The sequence below is a fragment of the Onychostruthus taczanowskii genome, unplaced genomic scaffold (assembly GCF_017590055.1).
Source record: "Onychostruthus taczanowskii isolate IOZ18803 unplaced genomic scaffold, ASM1759005v1 scaffold1, whole genome shotgun sequence".
Taxonomy (NCBI): Eukaryota; Metazoa; Chordata; class Aves; order Passeriformes; family Passeridae; genus Onychostruthus; species Onychostruthus taczanowskii.
In genome coordinates, this window is record NW_024496525.1 from 26,847,269 (window position 1) to 26,853,268 (window position 6,000).

At 41.8% G+C, this 6,000-nt stretch overlaps 1 long non-coding RNA gene across 1 annotated transcript in view; it reads left to right on the top strand.

The window, feature by feature from the left end:
• The window catches only part of LOC121333709, a 159,124-nt gene extending 153,338 nt beyond the window's left edge, over nucleotides 1–5,786 (top strand). The window contains exon 3 of the long non-coding RNA XR_005952351.1: nucleotides 5,264–5,786. This is a non-coding gene — a long non-coding RNA (uncharacterized LOC121333709). The remainder of the gene's footprint in view (nucleotides 1–5,263) is intronic.
• The last annotated feature ends 214 nt before the right edge of the window (nucleotides 5,787–6,000 follow it).

Here is a 6,000-nt window from a genome sequence, read left to right on the forward strand (position 1 = left end):
ATCTCTTAATGTGTCATCACAACTAATAGCCTGGGGACTGTAAACAAGTTTAAATATCAAAACAATTTGGCTGGTGATTGTCTGTGATTATGGATTAAGAATACAAAATTTGTGCTCACTGATATTCAAGGTAGATTTAAAATAAGGAGCCATATCCTCAGCTGATGTAAATGGAGGTGGCTGAGCTGAGCTGGGGGAGGAAGACTGCTTTGTACCAGCTGAGCATCTGACCCTGGGAGGTTTTCAGAAGTTCCCATTCTTGTTTTTCAGGGTGCCAGATAATACATGACAGCACGGGGCTGATCAGGAGGAGCACTGAGGGCCTCCGGGAGAGCCTGGATGATCCTCCCCTTCTCTGAGTTCCCAGGAGCTCAGATTCTGCTTGCTGAGCCCTCCACTTGCAGCCTCTTTGGGGAGCTCATAAATAATGACTTAGAGGAGAAATGATTCAATATTACAAAACTTTTTCAAGATCAAGTCAAGGTGCCAGCACATTCAAAAACTGTCAGATATGTCAGGTCAGGTGCTATGTGAGGGATGTGCTTTGTACCTTTGATGTGACAAACATACTGCAGTAAATTCTCAAACATGCACTTGCTACTGCCTTTTCCAAAGCCCTGTCATCAAGCCATCACCTTTAAATCAGTCATGCTCAGTGAAGAGATGCAAAAAGGTTTTTTTTCTAGAAATGCTTTTCCTGGTTCATTGGATTGTTTTCAATGGCAATGATGTGCAGAATGTTTCCCAGATTTGGGGAGATGGCAGTGGGTGTATTTCATAGCACAGCTGGATATAAAACTTTTCATGTTAGTGTGTTCCTCTTTTGGAACTAATATTTTGTTCCAAAAGAGGGGAAACAAAATATTTGTGAGGCCCCACTTTTGTTATGGACCATTTTCTGCTGCAGGTTGAATAACCCATTCTTCAAAGAATCCCACAGATGAAAAACTGAGGCAGAGAGAGAATAAGTGGATTTCCTGTAGATGTAAGGAATGAAGTCAGCAGAAGTGCAAGGAGATGAGTAGTGCAAGGAGTGTCCTAATCACTGAACTGTCCTTGTCTCCCATGTACACTACAGAATACACAGAATATTTATCTTTTAATGGATAGCTTTTTGGAATACGTATCTGTAAAAGGCTGATGTTGGGTTAATGATGAATCTTACAGAATGAAGTAGGAAAGACATTAATTTTGATGTGGCAGGAAAGTGCTTTCCTAATGAGGTAGTAATTAAATAAGAAGGATAGTTATTAAAAGAAATGGTAAATTTAGTGTTCTCCAGCCCTCCTATCTGAGCAGTTCTAGCTGTGGTTCTGGGTAAGAAAAAGGAATGTTTCTGTCAAGCATGAAGTACCACCAGAAAAATATAAAAGGGAAAATGTGTCATAAGAATCATTATTTAAAAATATTAAATAATGTCAAATAAATGAAATCCATTTCTAGAAGAGAATAATAAAGACTGAGAAAAGGTACCCAGAAAGCTAGATGACTTTTCTATTTTCTTAATTGGGGTAATTATACTAAAACTGACATCAAGTATTTCCCCAGTAGCAAAAAACACCCACAAACCTCAGCCAGCAAAAATGCTGCTCTGAGCATGAGGCCTGTGAAGGTTAAAGGCTTGAGTCTGCCATTAGGAGAGTGCTGCTCTTCTCCCAAGGTCAGTCCTTACATATGGAGAAGTAATTTTCATTCTGGGCTCCTCATTGTACAAAGTCAACGCTTACCTTGATTTCAACAGTGCTATATTTGGCAAAGTACTAATATAATTGTGTTTGGTCCCAGTCATGTCCTGTTTGAATGTTAAACTCCTCTTAAGACCAAGCCATTGTGTGCTGCCTCTTGTAGCTTAGGCAATGTACAAAATAGAGAGCAGTGCAGACCCTCTGGAGCAATCCCTCCAGGGAAACCTGTGCTGCCAGTGTCCACACTGTGTGTTTTCTGGGTGTTTTACTTCCCACCAGCTTTTGTCTAGATCCCTACTGCCACTGGCTAAAAGCACTTTTTTGGGTGTAGTTTCATCCAAAAAGATGCAGTTTATGCAGTCTCAGACTTCACCATAGTGTGATCCAAATACAGCACGTAGCACATAGAGACAACCTCCAAAAAATCACACTGTGCATCAGCCCCTCTGTAAACTCTCAGCTGCTGATGCCCCCTTGTTGTTCATCATGTTCCAGCCACCAGCTTCTCTGTGGACATTTTGTTGCCTCACACTGAGGACTTCTCCCTCAGTTAAGGCCTCTTAGTGGGACAGAAATAACCTGGCAGTCTGTTTCATGTCACCTGAACTGAAACCACCCACTATCTCCTTGCTAATAAGTACAACTTGCAAAGAGGAAAAATGTGATTGTACAGCCTCAGATCAGAGATCGTGCAGCCCAAGGACCTCTACCTTTCTCATTAGCCAGTAATGGTGCCTGGGAGATACTTTAATAATAAGGCAAAGATGTGGTGGTACTTCCCCAAAATAATTTCTTAGCCTACAAAAAATTCACAGCTCAAGGATTTGCTAAGCCAGAGGCTTTGTCATTATATCTAATAGCCTTTGATATGTCTCCTTAGTTTGTGAATTATTTAGCTACTTTTTAGATTGATGTTAATTTTAGGATCTAGCGTTCTGCAGGAGAGAATTTGATATTGACTTCGTGCTGCACAGTTTATTAAGAAAAGAATGGGAATGTTAATAGCAGGAGATCAGACTCTGTCTGAGCCCCCATGCTGCCTCTGTTCACATTAATCTTGGAGTCAGGATTTCCTAGTGCTTGCGGTGCAGGGTCACTGTTCCAAAGTTAGGAGTGCCAGTGGCTGCAGAGCCAAGCTGTCCCTTGAGCTGGGGCTCTGCACCACCCTCTGTGGGTTTTTTGGTGTGAATGGGAAACTGCCCAAAGCATGGGATGCAGAGTCAAATTGTACCTTCTCTGGCTTTTTTCAAGCCAGAAAGGCTTGACCCACAAGATGCTTGGGTATGATCATATTTCTGTGGGAACCAGTGTGCTGAATCAAGAGTGTCCAGCTATTGTGGGAACCAGCCAGAAAGAACTTCACTCTCCCCTCAACTCCTTCCATTCTAGGCCTGGGATTTTATCAGACTTTATTTGTAATCCTACTTGATTTCTCAAATAAACAGTGAAATGCAAACGATTGGCCAGAGGGAAAACCTTCCAGTTACTGAAAGGGAAAAAAGAACACAATATCCAAATGACTCATGGCTCTGTGGGTGACGGAGCATGTCACAGCCTGGGATGTGGGTTTGTGGTCCGAGGTCACACGGAGTGGATGCACTTAGGTTGTGATGTTGGTGTAAATGGCTTTGGTAGGAACTCTCCTGTGACTTACCAGAGACAAGTTGATTGTTAAGATACCACTGACTGCTCGGTGGCAATTAGCAAGATAGGAAGGACATACACCAGGTGCAGCCAAACCTCTGGACACTGGCTGGGGGAAATACAACACAACCCTTCTGCTGCTGGAAGAGGTAGATCCTGAAGGAAGAGCTGGAGATGGCTGTGGCTGAAGGAAGTCTGGGGACACAGTTTCTGAGGGCTGGAGCCATATCCCTGTGAGGAACCTGGTGCTGTGAAGTTTTGCTTTCCTGGGGCGGGTTATCCAAAGACCTTCTGGGTGATCATGCTCTGATGTTTGATGCTCTGATTGTTGATGCCCTTCTCCTTGGTGCCCCTTGCTCCCACTGACTGCTGTCTGCTGTGGGTACTCTCAGGTTAGTAAGAAGGTACTCCCTTCTTATTTTTTCCTCTGATTCACTGGTTACAACAAGACAAAACCTGTAAATGCTAATGCAAGTGTAAGTACAAAGGTCTCTGCAGAGCCCGACTTCTGCCCTACTTGCCACTAATCCCTTGTACCTGCTGGGAATCAATCACTTCTAAGAAGTTGCCAGCAGTTACTCTCTGTCCTATATATGAACAACTTGCAGATGTGATAAAAATACTGGATCCTCAGTTCTTCCTCTCAGTCTCTCCACTGCAGGATTTCCTTACCTCTCCTAGTCCTTTCCATCCTTTTAGTGCTCTGGGTGCTGCTCTGTGGCTGTGCAGTGCAGGAGCAGCTCAGAGGAGCTGCAGGTCAGGAGTTCCCTCTGATGATTCCTGATGGATGGCAGGTGCCCACAGAGTGGTGGGCAGTTTTTGGGGAGCACTCACCCCCCTGAATGTATGCACTGCCTGCGAGGTACTGGTTTTGCTCTGTGAGTGGAGGGAGGAATGAGGGTCCACTAAAGGGCCACATCAAATCCCTCTTTTAGGCAGGAGCTGTTGGTAAACAATTTTTTTTTTCTACATCCTACCGCTGTTTTCTACTGCAGAGATACGATGGGATATGGTTTGTAGCTTGGAAGACAGCAGCAGGGCTTTGCCTGAACACAGATCTTGGCAGATCAGTTGGCATTGGGAGACCAGCCAACCTTTTTCAGTTTTCTGGGACACTCCGGTTTGCCCATGTGATTAAAATTTGATGTGTTAAATAAAAACAGATAAGAATTTCTCCATTTCTAATTTGAACAATCAGATAGTGGGAAGACCAAGGAAGCTTCTTTGTTTGTGGCTTCAGCTGTGCTGGGAGTCAGGGCTCATCCCACATTTGAGGAATGTTCTTTTTTTAGTCTGGGGCTGTTGCTTGGGAAATGGCTGTATTCTCCCTGCAGGCAGATCGATACATTTCAGCTCACTGCACTGCAAGTAACTTTTCATCATACATTAAGAACAAGGAAAATAAAAGCCAAGATGGATGTTATTTTGGTTTTGCTTTTATTTTGAATTATTTATTAAGAAGTCACTGCTGTCTTCCTTCTCATCGGGAGACAAAATGCCTTTCTCTAATGATTTTTTCCTAGTAAAAAAAGAAGCAAGGTCTTCCCAGTTTTATTTCCCTCACTTGCTTCTTGGAACTGAAGTGTAAATATGGGGTCTCCACTGCATGGCAAGATGATCTCCTGTGGTCCCAGTGCAGGCAAAGTCCCCACTGATGCTGGAGGAGTCACACCTCATGGTACATTTCTGATCAGTTTTATAATGTTATAGCAGCTGCTATGGGTGCTAGGAGTGATTGCGATTGCTGGCACATAAGCAGAGGGTTATAAGTAAACCACAGAATAACTGAACTATAATTTTAATTATTTACTGAACAGCTAATAGAAATACTAATTGTGTTATGGAGCAAAAATTCTGCCATTGGCTCTACTATTAATGTGAGTTTCTATACTCCAATTAATAATCCATTTTGATGTTTTTATTCCTAAATCTAGGTTATTCTGAAGGGGAGGATAAAGAAACTGGCCACCAAGATGGTAATCACTAGTGGAAATGAAGAAGATAAAGGCAGTCAAGAAAAGGAAAGCAAAGAAGAAACCATCTTGGCAATGCTTGGAATTATTGGAACAATTCTGAATCTCATTGTGATCATTTTTGTGTATATTTATACAACGTTGTAAACTAGAAGGCATGCATATAGACCAGATAAAACGGCCATTAAGAGTGACAACAAACATTGCTGACTATTGACAAGTTCTTTAATCAGAATTGACTCTGTATTATATTAACACATCATAAAAGCACTGCCTGAAGGCAGCGAAGACTGAAGCACAATTAATTTAACAAGACTTTTTCACACAGTAATAAGCTTAACTCTTCTCTCCTGCCCTCTCCCTTTCGGTTTGGTTTTCAGTTTGGAGGAGAATGACTGCAGTTATGTAAGTTGTAGCTTTGAAGAAATCCACCAGAGATATGTTGTTTTAACACAATTTAAAAAAAAAAAAAAGGAAAAGAAAATAAAAGAAAGGGGAAAAAAAAGAAAAGAAAGAAACTGTAAATTATATATAATTAGAAATGTATGCTGTATACCTGCAAAGATTGAACTCAAAGATAGCTTCATAGCACAGATCACGTGTCTGTTAGGTCAAATGGTTTTTTTCTCTTGGTTTTTGCTTTTACTTACATTGAATCTGACAAGCTTTTTATTTAGAATGAACATATGGTGCAATCA